This window comes from Salvelinus alpinus, chromosome 15, assembly GCF_045679555.1.
Source record: "Salvelinus alpinus chromosome 15, SLU_Salpinus.1, whole genome shotgun sequence".
Classification (NCBI taxonomy): Eukaryota; Metazoa; Chordata; class Actinopteri; order Salmoniformes; family Salmonidae; genus Salvelinus; species Salvelinus alpinus.
The window spans coordinates 6,859,668-6,887,470 of NC_092100.1; positions in this window are offsets into that span (position 1 = coordinate 6,859,668).

Genomic DNA, 27,803 nt, shown 5'->3' on the forward strand with positions numbered 1-27,803 from the left:
TACCTTCCTCATACCTTCCTCTACCTTCCTCTATCTTCCTCTACCTTCCTCTACCTTCCTCTACCTTCCTCTACCTTTCTCCACCTTCCTGTACCTTCCTCTACCTTTCTCATACCTTCCTCTACCTTCCTCTACCTTTCTCCACCTTGCTCTACCTTCCTTTACCTTTCTCATACGTTCCTCTACCTTCTTCTACTTTTCTCATACCTTCTCATTCTAGACACTCTAATGTACTTTTCATCAGCCATTTCCAGCTACAATAGTCATTTACAACATTATCAATATCTACACTTTATTTCTGATCAATTTTAGACCCTTTTTTTCAATTTTCGTCTAAAATGACATACCCAAATCTAACTGCCTGTAGCTTAGGCCCTGAAGCAAGGATATGCATATTCTTGGTACCATTTGAAAGGGAACACTTTGAAGTCTATGGAAATGTGAAAGGAATGTAGTAGAATATAACACAATAGATCTGGTAAAAGATAATTCATCGATAGATCTATGGATACAAAATGAAAATGTTAACCAGAGACTAAACAGTGTTTATTTAACATTACGTTGCTTACAAACAATTGAGTTAAACATGCTTATATGTGGGGTTCTGATGGGGTGCTGATGGGGTTCTGATGGGGTTCTGATGGGATTCTGATGGGATTCTGATGGGGTTCTGATGGGGTTCTGATGGGGTTCTGATGGGGTACTGATGGGGTTCTGATGGGGTTCTGATGGGGTACTGATGGGGTTCTGATGGGGTACTGATGGGGTTCTGATGGGGTACTGATGGGGTTCTGATGGGGTTCTGATGGGATTCTGATGGGGTACTGATGGGGTTCTGATGGGGTACTGATGGGGTTCTGATGGGGTACTGATGGGGTTCTGATGGGGTTCTGATGGGATTCTGATGGGGTACTGATGGGGTTCTGATGGGGTTCTGATGGGGTTCTGATGGGATTCTGATGGGGTACTGATGGGGTTCTGATGGGGTTCTGATGGGGTTCTGATGGGGTACTGATGGGGTGCTGATGGGATTCTGATGGGATTCTGATGGGGTACTGATGGGGAGCTGATGGGGTTCTGATGGGGTTCTGATGGGATTCTGATGGGATTCTGATGGGGTACTGATGGGGTGCTGATGGGGTTCTGATGGGATTCTGATGGGATTCTGATGGGATTCTGATGGGGTACTGATGGGGTTCTGATGGGATTCTGATGGGATTCTGATGGGGTACTGATGGGGTACTGATGGGGTACTGATGGGGTTCTGATGGGATTCTGATGGGGTACTGATGGGTTATGACAAGTGGACTAAGCTCATGAGGCATGTATTATATTAGTTATATTCTTCAAGAATAGGTGGTGTGTTTAAATAATTTAAAAGTAAAAAAATATATATTGTATGAAGCAATTACAGATTTACCCTTTAAATCAGAGCTGCCGTGAAACATGTGGCGAAACCGCATTTTCCACACTACTTCTCACCACTTACAACGAAAGGAGCAGCAGTCAGTTCTCAGCCATTGTGTTGTTGTTCCAGATCAACATGTAACTGCTCTGACACAGTCTACCATAGCAAACCTTTGAAGAAAACATGAAGTTGTGCTATTTATATTTGAGCGATATGATTTCACCACCGCACTTCCAGCAAGTGACAAATTCTCCAGCACTTCTCGAGCAGTAGAGAAGTTGATACGTTCACACACAAGCTGTCCTGAGCCAAAAAAGAACAAGTGCCCATCAATCTACTCACTGAGTCTATTTATTTTAGGCAAAGTGATTTACAAAAGTAAACCTTCCACAGTGAACATATTAGCGATATGATGTCTACCCGTGTTAGTCAACAAAATGAAAGCTACAAAAACACACGTTTAGCATTTGTCTTGTCTAGCCTACTGTACCCAGGTCCATATCTCTTTGGGAACATACTTTAGATACAAAAATGAATGCAATTAACACAATGCGTTTCTTTAAGAATAGAGTAACGGCTTAGGTCGCTAAATTCTATTAAACAGATTCAAAATATCCAAAGATGGCAGCAGGTTGGGTAAGTAAACACCGAAAGGTTACTTTGTTGGAATCCACGAGCTGACAAGGTGACACATCTGTCCATGTCCCCTTGAGCAAGGCACTTAACCCTACTTGCTCCAGGGATAATGGCTGATCCTGGCCGGGACCACACTCTCTGAGGGTGTCTCAGGGAGAGTTGGGAAATGCAAGAACTAAACAAATAATAGGATAACTATAAGCATCCACCATTTTTGTTTTATTTATGTATTATAAATATAATTGCATATAGAGAGAAAGAATGCAAAACTAAAGGCCACGCATGACGCCAATGCATTAAAAACTACATCGTGTCCCAGAGTTTTACCTAACCAGGTCATGAGATCAGGAAAAACTCCAGGCCCCAGAAAAGAAACATATGAATTTTTCCACACCACTTATGATGAACCTGCTTTAAATATTCTAACTTAGAAATGTCTCAACAGCATAGCAGAACTGTTTTACCCTATCAGAACCCAACATATATGGCTTGAATGACTGTTTATAACAGGAACAGGAAACCATGTATAGCTTCAAAATATATTAAAAAGCTGTCAACTATCTTGTCCATTTCACCATCTCAGTAGGTTTATGTATTAGGCCTTTGTTAAATGTAGGGTAAAAGAGCGCTTTCACAGGCACAGATTACACCTAATACTGAACTAGGAAGAATGTTGGAGATTTTTTCACACACAGCAAATAAAGACACAGACCATTACGTTTCGCCTCAGATCTATAAGTGCCCCTACATTGTGCAGAGGGGCTCAATTGCCCTGTACACCGTGTGCAGTGACAGAGCTAGTAGCTGTGATGAATAGCTTTCAATCTGAGTACCGAATGGGTTCAGGAACCTTTCAGAAAAGGGTTTGGTCGCCTAATTACTATTGGGAGGAAAAGGCTATTTGGGTTACTTTGTAAGAAATTCATTAGGGTCTGATGGAGCACTTAGTTTGCATACACATAAAACATTAAATTTACCCTTGTGAAAGTTGGAATATGTTTTTTTGGGACACGGTAAGTTCGGTCTTAATTTTAATCCACTTAAGTGGCTTTAGATTGTAAGTTTATGTGCAGAGGGAAGTTGAAATAGTTTTTTTATCTTGTGAGGTGGGCATATTCAACTTCCTGGTGGGTTTTTGGTGGCTATAGCCTGCTAGTGAGGTAGCATGTAAGCATGCAATGAAGCAGAATTGATATATCCATGACAACCTGGGCTGAATCATCCTCAGCCACCTATCCACAAGTCATCAAGTCAACCGTGGCATTTAGCTGGCTGTTTTGATTTGTTTTGTGTTTACCCAAAGAAAAACTGGCGAATTTATTATAATGTTGCGTTTATTAGAGAAAACCTAGAATTTTAAGTAGGCATGCAAAGGACAGCCGATTGTGTTGTGGTTATAATTCTGTTGATGTATGTGTATAACTCTTACCAGATATACACCCAGTATAACTCTTACCAGATATACACCCAGTATAACTCTTACCAGATATACACCCAGTATAACTCTTACCAGATATACACCCAGTATAACTCTTACCAGATATACACCATTATAACACTTACCAGATATACACCATTATAACTCTTACCAGATATACACCCAGTATAACTCTTACCAGATATACACCCAGTATAACTCTTACCAGATATACACCCAGTATAACTCTTACCAGATATACACCCAGTATAACTCTTACCAGATATACACCCAGTATAACTCTTACCAGATATACACCATTATAACTCTTACCAGATATACACCCAGTATAACTCTTACCAGATATACACCCAGTATAACTCTTACCAGATATACACCATTATAACACTTACCAGATATACACCATTATAACTCTTACCAGATATACACCCAGTATAACTCTTACCAGATATACACCCAGTATAACTCTTACCAGATATACACCCAGTATAACTCTTACCAGATATACACCCAGTATAACTCTTACCAGATATACAACCAGTATAACTCTTACCAGATATACACCCAGTATAACTCTTACCAGATATACACCCAGTATAACACCTACCAGATATACACCATTATAACTCTTACCAGATATACACCCAGTATAACTCTTACCAGATATACACCCAGTACCAGATATACACCCAGTATAACTCTTACCAGATATACACCCAGTATAACTCTTACCAGATATACACCCAGTATAACTCTTACCAGATATACACCCAGTATAACTCTTACCAGATATACACCCAGTATAACTCTTACCAGATATACACCATTATAACACTTACCAGATATACACCATTATAACTCTTACCAGATATACACCCAGTATAACTCTTACCAGATATACACCCAGTATAACTCTTACCAGATATACACCCAGTATAACTCTTACCAGATATACACCCAGTATAACTCTTACCAGATATACACCATTATAACACTTACCAGATATACACCATTATAACTCTTACCAGATATACACCCAGTATAACTCTTACCAGATATACACCCAGTATAACTCTTACCAGATATACACCCAGTATAACTCTTACCAGATATACACCCAGTATAACTCTTACCAGATATACACCCAGTATAACTCTTACCAGATATACACCATTATAACTCTTACCAGATATACACCCAGTATAACTCTTACCAGATATACACCCAGTATAACTCTTACCAGATATACACCATTATAACACTTACCAGATATACACCATTATAACTCTTACCAGATATACACCCAGTATAACTCTTACCAGATATACACCCAGTATAACTCTTACCAGATATACACCCAGTATAACTCTTACCAGATATACACCCAGTATAACTCTTACCAGATATACAACCAGTATAACTCTTACCAGATATACACCCAGTATAACTCTTACCAGATATACACCCAGTATAACACCTACCAGATATACACCATTATAACTCTTACCAGATATACACCCAGTATAACTCTTACCAGATATACACCCAGTACCAGATATACACCCAGTATAACTCTTACCAGATATACACCCAGTATAACTCTTACCAGATATACACCCAGTATAACTCTTACCAGATATACACCCAGTACCAGATATACACCCAGTATAACTCTTACCAGATATACACCCAGTATAACTCTTACCAGATATACACCCAGTATAACTCTTACCAGATATACACCCAGTATAACTCTTACCAGATATACACCATTATAACTCTTACCAGATATACACCCAGTATAACTCTTACCAGATATACACCCAGTACCAGATATACACCCAGTATAACTCTTACCAGATATACACCCAGTATAACACCTACCAGATATACACCATTATAACTCTTACCAGATATACACCCAGTATAACTCTTACCAGATATACACCCAGTACCAGATATACACCCAGTATAACTCTTACCAGATATACACCCAGTACCAGATATACACACAGTATAACTCTTACCAGATATACACCCAGTACCAGATATACACCCAGTACCAGATATACACCCAGTATAACTCTTACCAGATATACACCCAGTATAACTCTTACCAGATATACAGCCAGTATAACTCTTACCAGATATACACCCAGTATAACGCTGACCAGATATACACCCAGTATAACGCTGACCAGATATACACCCAGTATAACTCTTACCAGATATACACCCAGTATAACTCTTACCAGATATACACCCAGTACCAGATATACACCCAGTATAACTCTTACCAGATATACACCCAGTACCAGATATACACCCAGTACCAGATATACACCCAGTATAACTCTTACCAGATATACACCCAGTACCAGATATACACACAGATATACTGTACTACACCATTTGTACATCATTTTATTTTTTATACATTTTTACCAATGTTAACGAGACAGTTGTTGGTTTTTCAGGATTTCAACTGTCTCATGATGTCGTTCAGCCCTAGTAGCCCTGCTGTATGCCCCTGTTAAAGCCCCATGGTCCAGAAGAGCAGCTGAATGGTTCAGGGCCCCATGGTCTGGGAGGGCAGCTGGCTGGCTGGTTCAGGCTCAAAGGCCCATGGTCCGGGAGGGCAGCTGGCTGGCTGGTTCAGGCTCAAAGGCCCATGGTCCGGGAGGGCAGCTGGCTGGCTGGTTTAGACTCAAAGGCCCATGGTCCAGGAGGGCAGCTGGCTGGCTGGTTTAGGCTCAAAGGCCCATGGTCCGGGAGGGCAGCTGGCTGGCTGGTTCAGGCTCCAAGCCCCATGGTCTGGGAGGGCAGCTGAATGGTTCAGGGCCCAATGGTCCGGGAGGGCAGCTGGCTGGCTTGTTCATGTTACGTTTCGTATGGTATGTATTAATTTGTGAATGTCCATCACCGATTTTGTGTGATATGTTTCGAAATACAATTCATATTATACTGTATGTTATGAATTTGCATAAAATGCAATATGTTACAAATTAGCAAAATATTTGAAATATTATGAATTCTAGCTAGGTGGCTAACGTTAGCTAGCTTGATATTGTTAGCTAGGCTAGGGGTTAAGGTTACGGTTAGGAGTTAGATTAAAGGGTTAAGGTTAGGTTAGAATTAGGTGATTTGATTTACTAGGATCTTCATTAGCCGATACCAATGGAGACAGCTAGTCTTACTGGGTTGTGTTTTTGAAAGGGAGTTCCATGCACTCATGGCTCTGTATAATACTGTACGTTTCTTTAAATTTGTTCTGGACCTGGGCAAGTGGAAAGACCCTTGGATTAAATGTCTGGTGAGGTAAGAGTGTGTTGTGTGTCAGTGCTGTTTGTAAGCTGACTGCAAATCATTTCGAATTTCCAACACATTAATGTTTCTTATAAAAACAAGAAGTGACGCAGTTAGTCTTTCCTCAAAATCTTACCCAAAAGAGACTGGCATGCATAGTATTAATATTAGCCGTCTGACTACAATGAATAGCAATATGTGAAGGGTTAGGTAAAAGGGTTAAGGTTACTGATAGGGGAAGGGTTAGCTAACATGCTAAGCAGTTGCAAAGTAACAAAAAAGTAGTAAGTAGTTTGAAAAGTTGCTAATTAGCTTAATTTGTCCGTGATGAGATTAAAACTCTGCAATCTTTGGATTGCTAGACGTTTATATTATACGCCAACCCATCCACTCGTTTTTGCCTTTAGTAACCATCTGTCTTATGTAACCATACCAAATGTAACATATCAAACTAAATGGAGTGTCTTGGATTTTACGTACAGAATAATACGTAATGCTCTGAGACCAGGTTGACACCCCAGGACACCATGTTCATTCCATGCTCACAAGGCGAGTGCTGATGGGAAAGACAGGGACCTTTGAACTTCAGCTGAGCCCAGGTCTGGGCGCCACGAACAAAAAATATAATCTCCAAGGCATTTGGAGAAGTGTCACTAGTTCACACTCCAGAAAAACTGCAACACAATGTGTTCCCGCAGAGGTCTCAGGCACTGCAACTCAGTGCAAGAGGCGTCACTACAGTCCCGTGATTGGGAGTCCCATAGGGCTGCGCACAATTGGCCCAGCGTCGTCCGGGTTTGGTCGGGGGTAGGCCGTCATTGTAAATAAGAATGTGTTCTTAACTGATTTGCCTAGTTAAATATAGGATAAATAACAAAATTTTAAAAATGATGAATTAATGTAAGCCTGTGGATGGGAGGAGATACTAAAGATGGCATGTACTTCTAGATTTCCCCCAAAGGCATTTCAATAGGCACATACAATTTCTTTAAGCTTCCAGTGGTAAATGGAGAACTCAGTTGTGATTATCATATATTTAATTATGCAAATAGTAATTTACATTTCCCTCATAATTATGTCACTTGCAAAGGTAATTCTAGAGGAGAGGGTAACTGATATTTAGGAATTTAAACGTTTTATTACATTCATGTGAATTTGAAACTTGACGCGTTGATGTGATTGTCACATCAAAAGATCAATCATGTGCTTTTTAATACAGTGGTATGTACGTTGTACCTGGATCAACGGCTGTTTCACATTTAGAAACTCGATACCGTCTCTAACCCGGTAATGTTTAATCCTTTTCTCCAATACATTGATATGTCTACACCTCCTCCTCCCTTCTTCTTTCTTCTCTCTTCAATGCTGGCACGCTTTGCCCCATAGTTGGAATAAAACACGATGAATGATTTCAATGACCTTGACCTTGCTCAGCGTTTAGGGGCCTTAAGGCTTGGGCCAGATATTCCGGCGGTGGGATCTGAGGATTTTTACTAGAGCCTTTGTGCTGGCTCATCACATTGAGATATTTTTAATTTCATTATTTTGAATTACCTTGGCTCGGCTTGACTTTAAAACCCCACACAAGAACATCAGACTACCACTGCTGCTACCAACTACCCTTTTCCTGCACTTTAACTTTCACAGCGTTCACAATCCAAAAGCATCTGGGGGTACTCAGTGGAAGGGAGAGAGAAAGAGAAACATTTGCAACTGAAAATATGTTGAAAAAAAAAAAAAGAAATTCAAAATGGCTCTTTTTTTTTCTGTTCTTTTGAAACATAGACATTGTGCCATAACCATTGGCTAATGGTATAGCAGAATGTGAGCTCGTGTTAAACTACTATGTCTTCCATGCAGTTAGAGAGGGATCTAGTCATCCTACTAAGGTACGCTTTAAGGACAAGGTCCCCTGAGGACATACATGATTTTTAATGAAATAGAGTAAATTAGCATGCAGATTCAATGCCACCAAAACTATCGCTCTGTAGGTCTACTGTATAAAGCCTTACAACTTCATGGTTACCTGGAGAAATTAAACTAAGGAACATGACGTTGTAAAATAGGACAGAGTTATGTGATCGCCAGGATACGAGGATAGGATGAATATACTGTCAATTATTTAGGTGTTATTGAATTTACTCACCCCTTTGGCGTAGTAAAATGCTATTTTTTAAAAACATATGACATTTTCCAAATATGTCTGCCATTGCACAAGACCTTTTGGAATACCAGCTGTGCAGATCATGTGTGGTAATTAATATCTCCAGACTTGCATGCTTGTCATTATCCCTTTACACTAAGTCTCAGGTAAGGTGTTATTTCCCGTTGTAAGATACCACCGCCTTGTCATTGAATGGTGAGGATTTCTGTGTCGCAGACCGACTGTCAGGTCCCCACAAACCATAGCTCTGTCATTCACCATCAGTGTTGGGTATGCTCCACAATTATTGCAACAGGAAAAAACAGGTGTGTCTCGTCTAGCCCATACTTCAAAGAGCTCAGTTGCCCTTTGAAGTTGAGTAAACCAGTACCTGGACAGCAACAGATAGAAAATCAATCCCATTTGCCAGTAATTCTCCCCTTTCAAAATGGCGCAAAGCAAATAGGAGAGTAAAAGGAAAGATAAAATAGGAAACAGAACGTGTTAAGTGAATTCTTTCATCGCCTGTAATCTTCCCACTGCTTGAAACGCTGAACACAAACTCAAACACTGCGGTCGGACACAACAATGCCCTTTTCAGCGAGTGGTGAAAAGAGTTCCATGTGGATCCCTATTCTATGTGGTCCTTTGTGCTTTATCCAGTTATTCAAATCAGTATAAACGGTAATGTGTCATTTTAGGAGGGGGAAAACACTGAAATGCTTTGATATGGGGAGACAAAAGAGAGGAGAACAGACATAAAGCCTGATGAAAAACATACACAATCCACTGATCCTTTCTAGTGTGGTTTAGTATTCCTCTGTGAGAGAGGTTGTGGAGAGAGAGAAGCTCCTCTGTGGGAGAGGTTGGGGAGAGAGAGAAGCTCCTCTGTGGGAGAGGTTGGGGAGAGAGAGAAGCTCCTCTGTGGGAGAGGTTGAGGAGAGAGAGAAGCTCCTCTGTGGGCGAAGTTGGGGATACAGAGGAGCTCCTCTGTGGGCGAAGTTGGGGAGAGAGAGAAGCTCCTCTGTGGGCGAAGTTGGGGAGAGAGAGAAGCTCCTCTGTGGGAGAGGTTGAGGAGAGAGAGAAGCTCCTCTGTGGGCGAAGTTGGGGATACAGAGAAGCTCCTCTGTGGGCGAAGTTGGGGAGAGAGAGAAGCTCCTCTGTGGGCGAAGTTGGGGAGAGAGAGAAGCTCCTCTGTGGGAGAGGTTGAGGAGAGAGAGAAGCTCCTCTGTGGGCGAAGTTGGGGATACAGAGAAGCTCCTCTGTGGGCGAAGTTGGGGAGAGAGAGAAGCTCCTCTGTGGGCGAAGTTGGGGAGAGAGAGAAGCTCCTCTGTGGGAGAGGTTGAGGAGAGATAGAAGCTCCTCTGTGAGAGAGGTTGGGGAGAGAGAGAAGCTCCTCTGTGAGAGAGGTTGGGGAGAGAGAGAAGCTCCTCTGTGGGAGAGGTTGGGGAGAGAGAGAAGCTCCTCTGTGGGAGAGGTTGGGGAGAGAGAGAAGCTCCTCTGTGGGAGAGGTTGAGGAGAGAGAGAAGCTCCTCTGTGAGAGAGGTTGGGGAGAGAGAGAAGCTCCTCTGTGGGAGAGGTTGGGGAGAGAGAGAAGCTCCTCTGTGAGAGAGGTTGGGGAGAGAGAGAAGCTCCTCTGTGGGAGAGGTTGAGGAGAGAGAGAAGCTCCTCTGTGAGAGAGGTTGAGGAGAGAGAGAAGCTCCTCTGTGGGAGAGGTTGGGGAGAGAGAGAAGCTCCTCTGTGAGAGAAGTTGGGAGAGAGAAGCTCCTCTGTGGGAGAGGCTGGGGAGAGAGAGAAGCTGCTCTGTGGGCGAAGTTGGGGAGAGAGAGAAGCTCCTCTGTGAGAGAGGTTGGGGAGAGAGAGAAGCTCCTCTGTGTGAGAGCTTGGGGAGACAAACAAGTTCCCCTGGAAGTGCCAGTTAGTGGGTCTGGTGTGACCAGAGAGGAAGAGGCAACGTGAGAGTGTGGAATTTGTAACACAAAGTGTAATTGCTATTTTGCTACGTGAAGCTTATTTGACCGAATAGAGGTTTCTTAATGGTAATGGTTAGTGGCTGTTACAAATTCACTGATATAAATGGTATAGAAGAGCTACTTCATATCGGAGTAATGCTTGCTGTCATAGAGATAGATGGAAGACTCATCATGGATATACCCCATATTAGCAGGAACATTGTCATTGAGGGCTTCCACCATTTTAAAGTAGTCAACTCTTGGGCATTCCTATGAGTTGGGAGCAATCGGCCAATGAAGATGAAAATATACTACTTTAAAATGGATATACAGTAGCCTCAATAGCACTGCCCATGAAGTCACATATGTTACAATGACACAGATACAAAGATGAGTCATCTATCTATCTCTATGGCCAGTTGCTCACACTAGTATCTGTCCTCTCATTGACTAGAATGGTCTCTACCCTCTGTTCTATTGGAAAACGTACAATCACTGGAGTAAATACTGGACGACTTTCGTTAGAGACCGTCCTATCAATGGGAACTGAAGAACTGTAATATCTTATTGTTCTCGGAAACTTGGCTGAACAAGGACATGGATAATATACATCTAGCTTTTTTCTATGCATCGGCAGGACAGAACAGCAGCGTCGGGTAAGCTCAAGGGGGGTGGTGTCTGTTTCTTAACAACAGCTGGTGAGCCATTTTTTATATTAAGGAAGTCTTGAAGTTTTGCTTGCCTAAGTTCGAATAACTCACGATAAACTGCAGACCACACTCTTTACCAAGAAAATGTGTAGCTGTCTATTTACCACCACAAAACGATGCTGGCACTAAGATCACACTCAATGAGCTGTATAAGACGATAAGCAAATAAATACATGCTCATCCATACGCAGCACTCATAGTGGCCAGTGATTTTAAAGCAGGAAAACTGTCATCCGTGTTACCAAATTTCTACCAGCACGTCACCTGTGCAACTGCAGGTGAAAAAAAACTCTCGATCATCTTTACTCCACACACAGAGATGCATACAAGCTCTCCCTTGCCCTACATATGGCAAATCTGACCATAATTATATCTTCCTGATTCCTGCTTACAAGCAAGAACTCAAACAGGAAGTACCAGTGACGCACTTAATACGCAAGAAGTCTGATGAAGCAGATGCTAAACTACAGGACTGTTTCGCTAGCACAGACTGGGACTCATCGGACAAGATTGAGCAGTTTACCACATCAGTCACTGGCTTCATTAATAAGTGCATCGACGACATCATTCCCATAGTGACTGTACATACGTACATATCCCAACCAGAATCAATAGATTACAGGCAACATCCACACTGAGCTAAAGACTAGAGCTGCCGCTTTGAAAGAGCGGGACACTAACCCGGACGCTTATAAGAAGTCCTGCTACGCCCTCCGACAAACCATCAAACATGCAAAGTGTCATTACAGGACTAAATTCAAATTCTACTGCACCAGCTCAGACGCTCGTCGGATGTGGCAGGGCTTGCAAACTATCACAGATTACAAATGGAAACTTAGCCACAAGATGCCCAGTGATGCGAGCCTACCAGATGAGGTAAATGCCTTTTATGCTCGCTTCGAGGCAAGCAACACTGAACCATGCATGAGATCACCAGCTGTTCCGGATGACTGTGTGATCATGCTCTCTGTAGCAGATATGACTAAAACCTTTAAACAGGTTAACATTCCCAGGGCCACAGGGCCAGATGGATTACCAGAATACGTACTCAGAGCATGCGCTGACCAAGCTGGCAAGTGTCTTCACTGACATTTTCAACCTCTCTTTTACACATTCTGTTATACAGTATCTACATTTTTCCAGCAGACCACCATAGTCCCTGTGCCCAGGAACGCCAATGTATCCTGTCTAAAGGAATATCGCACCATAGCACTCACGTCTGTAGCCAAGAAATGCTTTGAAAGCCTGGTCATGGCTCACATCAACACCATCATCCCAGACACTCTGGACCCACTCCAATTTGCATACCGCCTCAACAGATCTACAAATGATACAATCTCTATTGCACTCGGCAATGCCTTTTCCTATTTGGACAAAAATAACACCTCTGTGAGAATGCTGTTCATTGACTACAGCTCAGGTTTCAACACAATAGTGTTGCTAAGCTCATCGCTAAGCTAAAGAAAATTACAGGCCTCTCTCATCTTTTTAAGTGGTAGAACTTGCACAATTGGTGGCTGACTAAATACTTTTTTGCCCCACTGTACATCAACAAAGTCCTTCAATACACATGACGGTAATTCATTAACATTACTGTTACCAGACATAGACTTAATAGCCTTCCAAAACTGTCTAGGGTCATTCAGGTTATCAGTGGCAACAGACATAAAATATATAAACACTTGTTTCGCAACTGCCTTAAAACAAGCCAATCAGCACAGAACATGATTTCCTTGCTTTAGCCCAAGCTAGATTAAGTTTGTGAATAATACAAGACAGCTCAGAAAAAAACCATGGGTTATCCCTCCCTTTAACTCTGAACCTGTGGAATGGGGCATGTTTGTTTACTATTTGGGGAAAACCATGGGTTATCCCTCACTTTAACTCTGAACCTGTGGAATGGGGCGTGTTTGTTTACTATTTGGAGAAAACCATGGGTTATACCTCACTTTAACTCTGAACCTGTGGAATGGGGCGTGTTTGTTTACTATTTGGAGAAAACCATGGATTATCCCTCCCTTTAACTCTGAACCTGTGGAATGGGGCATGTTTGTTTACTATTTGGAGAAAACCATGGGTTATCCCTCACTTTAACTCTGAACCTGCGGAATGGGGCATGTTTGTTTACTATTTAGAGAAAGCCATGGATTATCCCCTCCCTTTAACTCTGAACCTGTGGAATGGGGCATGTTTGTTTACTATTTGGAGAAAACCATGGGTTATCCCTCACTTTAACTCTGAACCTGCGGAATGGGGCGTGTTTGTTTACTATTTGGAGAAAACCATGGATTATCCCTCCCTTTAACTCTGAACCTGTGGAATGGGGCGTGTTTGTTTACTATTTGGAGAAAACCATGAGTTATCCCTCCCTTTAACTATGAACCTGTGGAATGGGGCATGTTCGTTTACTATTTGGAGAAAACCATGGATTATCCCTCCCTTTAACTCTGAACCTGTAGAATGGGGCGTGTTTGTTTACTATTTGGAGAAAACCATGGGTTATCCCTCCCTTTAACTATGAACCTGTGGAATGGGGCATGTTTGTTCACTATTTGGAAAAAAACATAATGAAATAATTTCCAGGCAGTTTCCACATCAGGAATAAGCTCAATCTTGCTTCATTCAAAATTAAACAAATCATGAAAGAATAACTGCTCATTAAAACTCTTAACATTTCTCTCATGAATAAAGCGTGGGTTTGTCTTAGGAACCTTAGTATTTCTAACAGCAACAACAGCAAAATGGTCACTTAAATCATTACAGAAAACACCAACCTCAGAAAATGTATGTGGAAAATCAATATCAATATCAAATCAATCAGGGTAGATTTTTCTGCACACTTGAGATGTCCTGCTCCCTGCTCCCTGATCTCTCTGGCTCTATCACAGCCAGGCCCTGCTCCCTGACCTCTCAGGCCCTATCACAGCCAGCCCCCTGCTCCTTGACCTCTCAGGCCCTATCACAGCCAGCCCCCTGCTCCCTGACCTCTCAGGCCCCATTACAGCCAGCCCCCTGCTCCTTGACCTCTCAGGCCCTATCACAGCCAGGCCCTGCTCCCTGACCTCTCAGGCCCTATCACAGCCAGCCCCCTGCTCCTTGACCTCTCAGGCCCTATCACAGCCAGCCCCCTGCTCCCTGACCTCTCAGGCCCCATTACAGCCAGCCCCCTGCTCCTTGACCTCTCAGGCCCTATCACAGCCAGGCCCTGCTCCCTGACCTCTCAGGCCCTATCACAGCCAGCCCCCTGCTCCTTGACCTCTCAGGCCCTATCACAGCCAGCCCCCTGCTCCTTGAACTCTCAGGCCCCATTACAGCCAGCCCCCTGCTCCCTGATCTCTCTGGCCCTATCACAGCCAGCCCCCTGCTCCCTGATCTCTCTGGCCCCATTACAGCCAGCCCCCTGCTCCCTGATCTCTCTGGCCCTATCACAGCCAGCCCCCTGCTCCTTGAACTCTCAGGCCCCATTACAGCCAGCCCCCTGCTCCCTGATCTCTCTGGCCCTATCACAGCCAGCCCCCTGCTCCTTGATCTCTCTGGCCCTATCACAGCCAGCCCCCTGCTCCCTGATCTCTCTGGCTCTACCACAGCCAGCCCCCTGCTCCTTGATCTCTCTGGCCCTATCACAGCCAGCCCCCTGCTCCCTGATCTCTCTGGCTCTACCACAGCCAGCCACCACTCTTCTCCATCATTCCAGAAAAACTAAAGTAAAGAAAGAGAAAAGAACGGCCATTCCTGGGTTTCTGAGAGTGTTGCTAAAAAGGATTAGGGATTGGATAGAATGAGGTAATTATTGCCATCCTGAATGGGGGAGCCAATGGCACGCTGATTTGCTGAGGAGTGGCTGAGGATGACCCCCCACCCTTCCTCTAACCCTCCCACACCCTCATTCCTTCAACCCCCCCACACCCATTCCTCCAACACCCCCATTGGATGATGAAGAGCAGATGCTCTTGGTGGAGGGATGTGGTTGTCTGTAGATGCTGGAGGAGCGGGTTGCTCTTAAAGTTGGAGTGGCTTGGCGATTCAGGTCGCGGAGGAGTGATGGGATCAGGTGGGGATCGGGACTCTCGCTGTTTGTGGAAGAAGTCCTGTTCGGGGCAGCTGGTTTTTGCATTGCAGACCCCCATCGTATCCTGCAATTGATAGAGACTATTAGAACAGGAGGGAGGACGCAGGAAGCATACAAACTAGTGGTGGAACAGCTGAGTGAAAGTATTAGAACAGCAGGGAGTACGCAGGTGGCGTGTGGTCTTTCCTAACGAACTTCGCTACATAAAATATGTATTTTTCAAAACCTTCAAAACAACACATCAATGAGTCATAGACTGCAGAAAAATCTCCTAGACGGCATCGATAGCTGTCCACCCTGTTACCGTCAACATCGTTACTGTATACAATGTTACCGTCTACATCGTTACCGTCCACACCGCTACTGTACACACTGTTACCGTCCACACCGTTACTGTACACCAGGGGTGTCAAACTCAAATACCCAGTGGGCCAAAATGTAAAACCTGAACAAAGTCGCGGGCCAACATTGAACAAATTAACCTTTTAATATGGACCCAAACAAGTTTTGCTTTAACATTGAATATGGAACAAGCATCGCTTATTACCATACAATATATAATTTAATAGTGGAGACATGCAAAATCGAATTTCAAATGAAAAAACACATCAATGGCATTCATTTATTAAATAAATAAAATTTAATTCCTGCTCAGGCTCACGTTTGAAAATGCTTGCTTTTTCTCTGGGCATACGAGGTCACAAACTTTCATCATGCACTTTTTCACGAACTCTCCCTCATTAAAGGGCCGGGCTGATTTTGCGATCTCTGCTGCCACTATATAACTAGCCTTTACAGCAGCCTCACTTTGTGATGTGGCTTTTTTGAACATATTCTGTTGTGAAACCAAACTTCTTTTCATCTCCTCTACTTTCTGGCTCCTTTGAGTCATGTCCAGGTCCTTGTATTTGTCAATGGTGTTTCGTTTCATAGTGTCGTCTAATGTTGTACTCCTTACTTACAGCCACGTTGACTCCACAAACAAGACAAACAGGTTTGTCTTTTACATATGTAAACAGATATTCTGCCTCCCACTTGTCCAGAAAGCCCCTGTTTTCTGCCTTTCTTTTCGCCATTTTTGGGAAGGGATAGCGCGCTGACAGTTGTAGCGTCTATGTTGCTATGACTACTGTCACAGAGGAGAGGGCGTTTCTGGGTCCTGTCCTGATTGGCGCGCGAAAACAACAGCAGAGCATTATGGGATTCGTAGTATTAGCGGTGAATGCGCTGTATAATACCGGCGGGCCAGCTCTAGTAGTAATTTGGTATTGTCTCGCGGGCCAAATATAATTACCCCGCGGGCCAAATTTGCTGTACACAATGTTACCGTCCACAATGTTACTGTCCCCATTACCATCCACACTCTTACACTCCACACTGTCACCGTCCACAATGTTACTGTACACAATGTTATCATCCACACTGTTACTGTACACAATGTTATCATCCACACTGTTACTGTACACAATGTTACCATCCACACTGTTATCATTCCCATTACTGTCCACACCGTTAACCTCCACGCTGTTACCATCCACACTGTTGCTGTCCACAACGTTACTGTACACAATGCTACCAACCACACTGTTAACGTCCAAATCACTACAGTACACAATGTTACCGTCCACACCGTTGCCGTCCACACAGTTACTGTACACAATGCTACTGTCCACACTGTTAACGTCCACATCATTACTGTACACAATGTTACCGTCCCCATTACCGTCTACACCATTATCGTCTATACCATTACCGTCAACACCGTTAATTGTTCATCACCATTCCCTAGCCGCATGTGGTTATCTAACAAGGTGGTCGTGAAGGAGATTGCTTCCCTCCACTCCCTTTGTGTGTGTGAATAGGAAACCTACATTATGTCAGCCCATTGTCACCTGCCTGAGTGTCCCTTTAACTGCCCATTCACCTCAATCCACAATGACCCCAAAAAGTGACCCACATTACAAACAGAGAACAGGACTATCTCAATGATGTGTCTCAATGGTCTGTCTCACTGTTCTGTCTCACTGTTCTGTAAGTCGCTCTGGATAAGAGCGTCTGCTAAATGACTTAAATGTAATGTAAATGTCTCAATGATGTCTCAATGATCTGTCTCTAGGATCTGTCTCAATGTTCTGTCTCAATGATCTGTCTCAATGATCTGTCTCACTGTTCTGTCTCAATGATCTGTCTCAATGATCTGTCTCACTGTTCTGTCTCAATGATCTGTCTCACTGTTCTGTCTCAATGATCTGTCTTACTGTTCTGTCTCACTGTTCTGTCTCAATGATCTGTCTCAATGATCTGTCTCAATGATCTGTCTCAATGATCTGTCTCACTGTTCTGTCTCAATGATCTGTCTCACTGTTCTGTCTCACTGTTCTGTCTCACTGTTCTGTCTCAATGATCTGTCTCAATGATCTGTCTCAATGATCTGTCTCAATGATCTGTCTCACTGTTCTGTCTCAATGATCTGTCTCAATGATCTGTCTCAATGATCTGTCTCAATAATCTGTCTCAATGATCTGTCTCAATGATCTGTCTCACTGTTCTGTCTCAATGATCTGTCTCACTGTTCTGTCTCAATGATCTGTCTCAATGATCTGTCTCAATGATCTGTCTCAATGATCTGTCTCACTGTTCTGTCTCAATGTTCTGTCTCACTGTTCTGTCTCACTGTTCTGTCTCAATGATCTGTCTCAATGATCTGTCTCAATGATCTGTCTCACGGATCTGTCTCAATGATCTGTCTCAATGATCTGTCTCAAGGATCTGTCTCACTGTTCTGTCTCACTGTTCTGTCTCACTGTTCTGTCTCAATGATCTGTCTCAATGATCTGTCTCACGGATCTGTCTCAATGATCTGTCTCAATGATCGGTCTCAATAATCTGTCTCAATGATCTGTCTCAATGATCTGTCTCACTGTTCTGTCTCAATTATCTGTCTCACTGTTCTGTCTCAATGATCTGTCTCACTGTTCTGTCTCAATGATCTGTCTCAATGATCTGTCTCAATGATATGTCTCAATGATCTGTCTCAATGATCTGTCTCAATGATCTGTCTCAATGATCTGTCTCACTGTTCTGTCTCACTGTTCTTTTTCACTGTTCTGTCTCAAATCAAATCAATTTAAATGTAATTTGTCACATGCGCCGAATACAACAGACCTTACAGTGACATGCTTACTTACAAGCCCTTAACCAACAATGCAGTTTTTAGAAAATACTTTAAAAAGTAAGAAATAAAAGTAACAAATAAGAGCAACAGTAAATTAACAATAGCGAGGCTATATAGAGAGGGTACCGTGCTTCTACACCTGCATTGCTTGCTGTTTGGGGTTTTAGGCTGGGTTTCTGTACAGCACTTCGAGATATTAGCTGATGTACGAAGGGCTATATAAAATAAACTTGATTTGATACCGGTACAGAGTCAATGTGGGGGGAACCGGTTAGTTGAGGTAATTGAGGTAATATTTACATGTAGGTAGAGTTATTTAAGTGACAATGCATAGATAATAACAGAGAGTAGCAGCAGTGTAAAATAAGGGGGAGGGAGGGGGGGGGGGCAATGCAAATAGTCTGGGTAGCCATTTGATTAGCTGTTCAGGAGTCTTATGGCTTGGGGGTAGAAGATGTTTAGAAGCCTCTTAGACCTAGACTTGGCGCTCCGGTACCGCTTGCCGTGCGGTAGCATAGAGTCTCACTGTTCTGTGTCACTGTTGTGTCACACACACACACACTCACACACTACTTTTGCTATCTCTCCCTCAGGGGACAGTGTGGTTGTCATTCCCTGATGAGTAATGGTGATTATGTGACCAAATTTAAATCATTATGCGTCTGAAATCAGACTTACCGCAATGGCTTCCACCCACCCTCCCTTTTTCCTCCACCCAATACCCTTTTTTTCATTAATCCTGTCCTACGGGTGTAATCTGGAGGCTTGTCTTTCGAACGAGTCAAGTGCTTAATTATTTCTGTTGACCTGATCCGGTGTCCGCAGTAAGTTCCTTTGTACCTGTCAGTTTGCATGTGTCTCATTTTGCTGCCATTGTTTCAAATGAGCCATTTAAACCAAACCACTCAACCCGCTGCCATTACCTGCCTGGGGTGGTCAGGTTATATTTAAATCGTTAGAAAAAAGCTGTTTGCTTTAGAGTTATTAGTGTCATTGTCTGCGTCAGGCCCTGACGGCACTTTGCATGCGAAGTGGCCCTCGTCTCACCGCCACCATTTTGTAAATGAGCTTCCCGTTTAATGGGATGATCCAATTGTTCATTAGGGTACTTCACACGCCACCCAAAACGATGCGCCGCTTTGAAAATGCAGATTGGTTGTGGTTTCAGTTATCGTTCGAGTGCGTCTTTCAGAAATATGTTCATGTGGTGTGAACTGTGTGGGTGTGAGTCAGTGCTTCAGGGTTTTGGTTTCCAGTAGCTAATGAAACACATTTTAACATTTTAACAGCAATTTATCTAAAGCAATACTCTCAGATGGATAAGCACGTGATAATAAACCTGCTACCCTACAACTGTCACTACAGTTATTATGGCTCAATAGCTAAATCTTCCAAACATACAACGTTTGGCAACCTTTTTGCACCCAAACCACACAAACCACACAAACCATACAAACCACACAAACCACACAAACCATATAACGCATACAAACCAAACAAACCATACAAACCACACAAACCATACAAACCACACAAACCATACAAACCATACAAACCACACAAACCACACAAACCAAACAAACCACACAAACCACACAAACCATACAAACCAAACAAACCACACAGACCACACAAACCACACAAACCACCCAAACCACACAAACCACCCAAACCACACAAACCACACAAACCATACAAACCACACAAACCATACAAACCACACAAACCATACAAACCACACAAACCACACAAACCATACAAACCATACAAACCACACAAACCACACAAACCACACAAACCACACAAACCACACAAACCATACAAACCATACAAACCATACAAACCAAACAAACCACACAAACCATACAAACCATACAAACCACACAAACCACACAAACCACACAAACCACACAAACCATACAAACCACACAAACCACACAAACCATACAAACCATACAAACCACACAAACCACACAAACCACACAAACCACACAAACCATACAAACCACACAAACCACACAAACCATACAAACCATACAAACCACACAAACCACACAAACCACACAAACCACACAAACCATACAAACCACATAAACCACACAAACCACACAAACCACACAAACCACACAAACCACACAAACCACACAAACCACCCAAACCACACAAACCACACAAACCATACAAACCACACAAACCACACAAACCACACAAACCACACAAACCATACAAACCACACAAACCACACAAACCATACAAACCATACAAACCACACAAACCACACAAACCACACAAACCACACAAACCATACAAACCACATAAACCACACAAACCACACAAACCACACAAACCACACAAACCACACAAACCACACAAACCACCCAAACCACACAAACCACACAAACCATACAAACCACACAAACCATACAAACCACACAAACCATACAAACCACACATACCACACAAACCACACAAACCATACATACCACACAAACCACACAAACCACCCAAACCATACAAACCAAACAAACCACACAAACCACACAAACCACACAAACCATACAAACCACACAAACCACCCAAACCACACAAACCACACAAACCACACAAACCACACAAACCATACAAACCACACAAACCATACAAACCACACAAACCATACATACCACACAAACCACACAAACCACACAAATCACACAAACCATACAAACCACACAAATCACACAAACCATACAAACCACACAAACCATACAAACCACACAAACCATACAAACCACACAAACCACCCAAACCACCCAAACCACACAAACCACACAAACCATACAAACCACACAAACCATACAAACCACACAATCCACACAAACCATACAAAACACACAAATCACACAAACCATACAAACCACACAAATCACACAAACCATACAAACCACACAAACCACACAAACCACACAAACCACACAAACCATACAAACCACACAAACCACACATACCACACAAACCATACAAACCACACAAACCACACAAACCACCCAAACCACACAAACCACACAAACCACACAAACCACACAACCCATACAAACCAAACAAACCACACAAACCACACATACCACACAAACCACACAAACCACACAAACCACACATACCATACAAACCACACAAACCATACAAACCACACAAACCACACATACCACACAAACCATACAAACCACACAAACCACACAAACCACCCAAACCACACAAACCATACAAACCACACAAACCACACATACCACACAAACCACCCAAACCACACAAACCACACAAACCACACAAACCACACAAACCACACAAACCAAACAAACCACATAAACCACACAAACCACACAAACCACACAAACCACACAAACCACACAAACCACACAAACCACACAAACCACACAAACCATACAAACCACACAAATCACACAAACCATACAAACCACACAAACCACACAAACCACACAAACCAAACAAACCACACAAACCACACAAACCAAACAAACCACACAAACCACACAAACCACCCAAACCACACAAACCACACAAACCACACATACCACACAAACCATACAAACCACACAAATCACACAAACCATACAAACCACACAAACCATACAAACCACCCAAACCACCCAAACCACACAAACCACACAAACCATACAAACCACACAAACCACACAAACCATACAAACCACACAAATCACACAAACCATACAAACCACACAAACCACACAAACCACACAAACCATACAAACCACACAAACCACACATACCACACAAACCATACAAACCACACAAACCACACAAACCACCCAAACCACACAAACCACACAAACCACCCAAACCACACAAACCACACAAACCACCCAAACCACACAAACCACACAAACCATACAAACCACACAAACCACACAAACCATACAAACCACACAAACCACACAAACCACACAAACCACCCAAACCACACAAACCACATAAACCACACAAACCATACAAACCACACAAACCATACAAACCACACAAACCACACAAACCACACAAACCACACAAACCATACAAACCACACAAACCACACAAACCACACAAACCACACAACCCATACAAACCACCCAAACCACACAAACCACACAAACCACACAAACCACACAACCCATACAAACCAAACAAACCACACAAACCACACATACCACACCAACCATACAAACCACCCAAACCACCCAAACCACACAAACCACACAAACCATACAAACCAAACAAACCAAACAAACCACACATACCACACAAACCATACAAACCACACAAACCACACAAACCACACAAACCACACATACCATACAAACCACACAAACCACACAAACCACACATACCATACAAACCACACAAACCATACAAACCATACAACGCAAGGTTTTACCTGGAAACCGCCCGACAAGGAGAAAACAGGGGGGTGGGGGGGTTTAGATTTGCTTAAAATGTCCTACTATGGTTTATATATTTTTTTGGGGGGGTTGTTAAATGTTTAACCTAGCATTGTAACACCCCTGCATGTGTTCAGTTGTGGGTGGTGGTTTTTTATGGAGAAGTGAAACCCAGACGAACTGTGCCCCCGGCTCTGCATCATACTGTACAGCATCGGGCCTATTAAATTATTAACATCCAACATCACAGCACGTCTGATTGTGCAGCATGGAAGTACGGTTGTACAATGGTTCGATTCAGAAGGAATGTATTATTTATTACCCCCCCCCCCCCCCCCCAAACCCCCATCACACTGACATGAATATCAATGCACTCACGAGGGGGAGCATGAGAAAACATTTACGACCAAGTGGGCAAGTAGAATTCGAGTGGGAACACTTATCTTGATACCTTCTTGGAAAGCTTTTTTTTTTATGCTGTCATAAGCGTCGATGTCAAACAAAGTCATAACTTTTACCGTTAGAAACAACTGTAACATCATTTGAAATCTATGCTTTCATTTAGGGCGAGTTTACGTAATGGTTTGCCTCAAGAACTCCTTTCAGTTGGGACTTTCCCAGACATTGGCACTTCTACAATGTAGTCCGTTTTCCTAGACCTTGGCACTTCTACAATGTAGTCCGTTTTCCCAGACCCAAAATAGTCCGTTTTCCCAGACCCAAAATAGTCCGTTTTCCCCAGACATTGGCACTTATACAATATAGTCCTTTTCCCAGACCCAATATAGTCCGTTTTCCCAGACATTGGGACCCAGATTAAAGGATAGTTCGGTGATTTTACATATTTCAATATATTTTTAGCTTACCTTGAAATAAATATTTGGACAACATAGACATTTATTAGCAAACAATTTCAGACCAATTCCCCATGTAAGTCAACCATATCCGTTTAGCATGTTTTAGATATGTAAAATCACTTGAACTATCTCTGATGTCACAACCTGATCTGTTTCATCTATCTTGTTCTTGTCTCCACCCCCCCACCAGGTGTCTCCGATTTTTCCCCATTATCCACCTGTGTATTTATACCTGCATTTCCTGTTCGTCTGTTGCCAAGTCGTCTTGTTTTGTCAGGTCTTACCAGCGTGTTTCCCATTTCTCCTGTTTTATAGTCTTCCCGGTTCTGACCTTTCGGCCTGTCTTGTCTTGACCCTGAGCCTGCCTGTCGTTCTGTCCCTGATTGACTCTGCCTTGAATTACAAACCTCTGACTGCCCTCGACCTGCCCTTTGCCTGCCCCTATGTTATAATAAATGATCTGAGAATCGAACTTTACTCGTACTGTGTCTGCATCTGGGTCATATCCTGAGTTGTGATAACAGTAGCCCTTTCCTGTGTCTGCATCTGAGTCATATCCTGAGTTGTGATACCTGTAGCCCTTTCCTGTGTCTGCATCTGGGTCATATCCTGAGTTGTGATACCTGTAGCCCTTTCCTGTGTCTGCATCTGAGTCATATCCTGAGTTGTGATACCTGTAGCCCTTTCCTGTGTCTGCATCTGGGTCATATCCTGAGTTGTGATACCTGTAGCCCTTTCCTGTGTCTGCATCTGAGTCATATCCTGAGTTGTGATACCTGTAGCCCTTTCCTGTGTCTGCATCTGGGTCATATCCTGAGTTGTGATACCTGTAGCCCTTTCCTGTGTCTGCATCTGGGTCATATCCTGAGTTGTGATACCTGTAGCCCTTTCCTGTGTCTGCATCTGAGTCATATCCTGAGTTGTGATACCTGTAGCCCTTTCCTGTGTCTGCATCTGAGTCATATCCTGAGTTGTGATACCTGTAGCCCTTTCCTGTGTCTGCATCTGGGTCATATCCTGAGTTGTGATACCTGTAGCCCTTTCCTGTGTCTGCATCTGTGTCATATCCTGAGTTGTGATACCTGTAGCCCTTTCCTGTGTCTGCATCTGTGTCATATCCTGAGTTGTGATACCTGTAGCCCTTTCCTGTGTCTGCATCTGTGTCATATCCTGAGTTGTGATACCTGTAGCCCTTTCCTGTGTCTGCATCTGGGTCATATCCTGAGTTGTGATACCTGTAGCCCTTTCCTGTGTCTGCATCTGTGTCATATCCTGAGTTGTGATACCTGTAGCCCTTTCCTGCAGTCAAAATACAACATTGCCCTCTAATGGCATCATGGGTGGAATGCTATTAATATTTTTCATAATTTAATTGTCACGCCCTGATTTTATTCTCTATTTTGGGTTAGGTCGGGCGTGTGACTAGGGTGGGCATTCTAGTTTCTTTATTTCTAGGTTGGCCTGGTATGGTTCCCAATCAGAGGCAGCTGTCTATCGTTGTCACTGATTGGGGATCATACTTAGGCAGCCTTTTCCCACCTGTTGGTTGTGGGATCTTGTTTTTGGTTAGTTGCCTGTGAGCACGCCATTTGCTTCACGTATCGTTTGTTTGTTTATTGTTTTGTTTTGCTGTGAGTTTCACATAGTAATAAAAAGATGTGGAACCCAGATCGCGCTGCGCTTTGGTCCAGTTATTATGACGATCGTGACATTAATCATTAAAAAACATTATTTGTGATGTATATAAAGTGTAATATTGAGATTCAAACTGAAAATGTAATACATTTCATTTCTATATCTGACATGGTACAGGTGCCGTCCTTCTATCAGACTGTAACCACATATGTGAGGTATAGGCTTCTGTTTCAAAGTAGATTTTTTTAAGACAACCAAGAATAACCCTGGGACCCTGATTTAACCCACAACAGTAAAAGGTTCATTAAGACTAGTCCTTAAAATAAATTATTATTTATCTCCATTTAAAGTGATTTTTAGACCAACGCTAGGCCTAATCTGTGTCTGGGAAACCAGCCCTATGAGTTGTTCTGGAAGGTACAGTATTCTACTGTATATGTAAATGTAAAAAAGTTTCAGGAAATGTTATCTGGGGGCGATACTAATACAGTATAGTCATCAACTCTTTCTCTATCGACATCAAGCTCCTCAAACCTCCCTCCTTCATATAATATTGCTCTATAGGAGCTCAAAAGCCAAGGCTCAGTTGGAATCCACAAATCTTCCCTGTCAGTCCAGTGCATTAGGAAAGATATCCGTCAGGTGAAGCATCTGGGAGCGATACAATAGCCTCCGTAGGGATTCCCAGGGTTTGGTCTTGTGGTCCATTTGTGTTCCAGATTAGGTGCCTCTACAGATTAGTTTTGACAGGATGACACAGCTCATCCCTCTCTCTGTCCTGGTGTTTATGCACCCCTCATCCGCTCCACAGGTGGCTAATGTGCCCCTAGCAGGGCCCTCTCTCAGCCCCTAAGCTCCCACAGAGCTAGAGAGACAGCCAAAGACACAGGCACACACACACACACACACACACACACACACACACACACACACACACACACACACACACACACACACACACACACACACACACACACACACACACACACACACACACACACACACACACACACACACAGCAAGGTAGACACATGACTCCGATGCACACTCAATAACTCCCTCTCAGCCATGCCAGACAGAGAGAGAGCGAGAGAGAGACATAACACGTTTATTGTCCATTTCACTTGCTTTGGAAATGTAAACATATGTTTCCATATTAAGCCCATTGAAGAGTTTGTGGCGACCTAAATGCAGGAGGTGACAGTATTCCCTCCCCCATATGCCCCCCCAGACCCAACTGCGACCCAAACAACAAAAACAGGTCACAACTCCTGCAGCTTTGTCAGACGCTGGGTATGTACATAGTCAGTGGTCGGCTTCGAGGGGACTCCTATGATAAGTACACCTACAGCTCATCGCTTGGCAGTAGTACTGTAGACTACTTTATCACTGACCTCAACCCAGAGTCTCTCAGAAGGTTCACAGTCAGCCCACTGACACCCCTACAAGATCACAGCAAAATCACAGTCTACTTGAACAGATGAACAGTCAATCATGAGGCATCAAAAGCCAAAGGAACTGCATAATATTAAGACATGCTATAGATGGAAGGAAAGTGGTATAGAGAAACCTACCCCAAAAATATTAGGCAAAAACAAATTCATTCCCTTTTAGACAACTTCCTGGACTGAAGGTTTCACTGTATTAGTGAAGGTGTACACTTGGCAGTAGAAAACCTAAACAGTATATTTGACATCTCAGCTTTCAAGCAGACACCCTAAGAAAATTAACAACAATTTGTATTTTTTTAATTTTATTTAACTGGGCAAGTCAGTAAAGAACAAATGCTTGTTTACAATGACCCCGGCCAAACCCTCCACTTACCCAGGCGACACTGATCCAATTGTGCACCGTTCTATTGGCCGGTTGTGATACAGCCCAGGATCGAACCAGGCTCTGTAGTGACGCCTCTAGCACTGAGATGCATTGCCTTAGACCGCTGCGCCACTCGGGAAATGATTTGATGAAAAATGCAAAAACCTAAGAACGAAAATGAGAAACCTATCCAAGCCAAAAACATAGAGACCTAGTGTGTAAAACA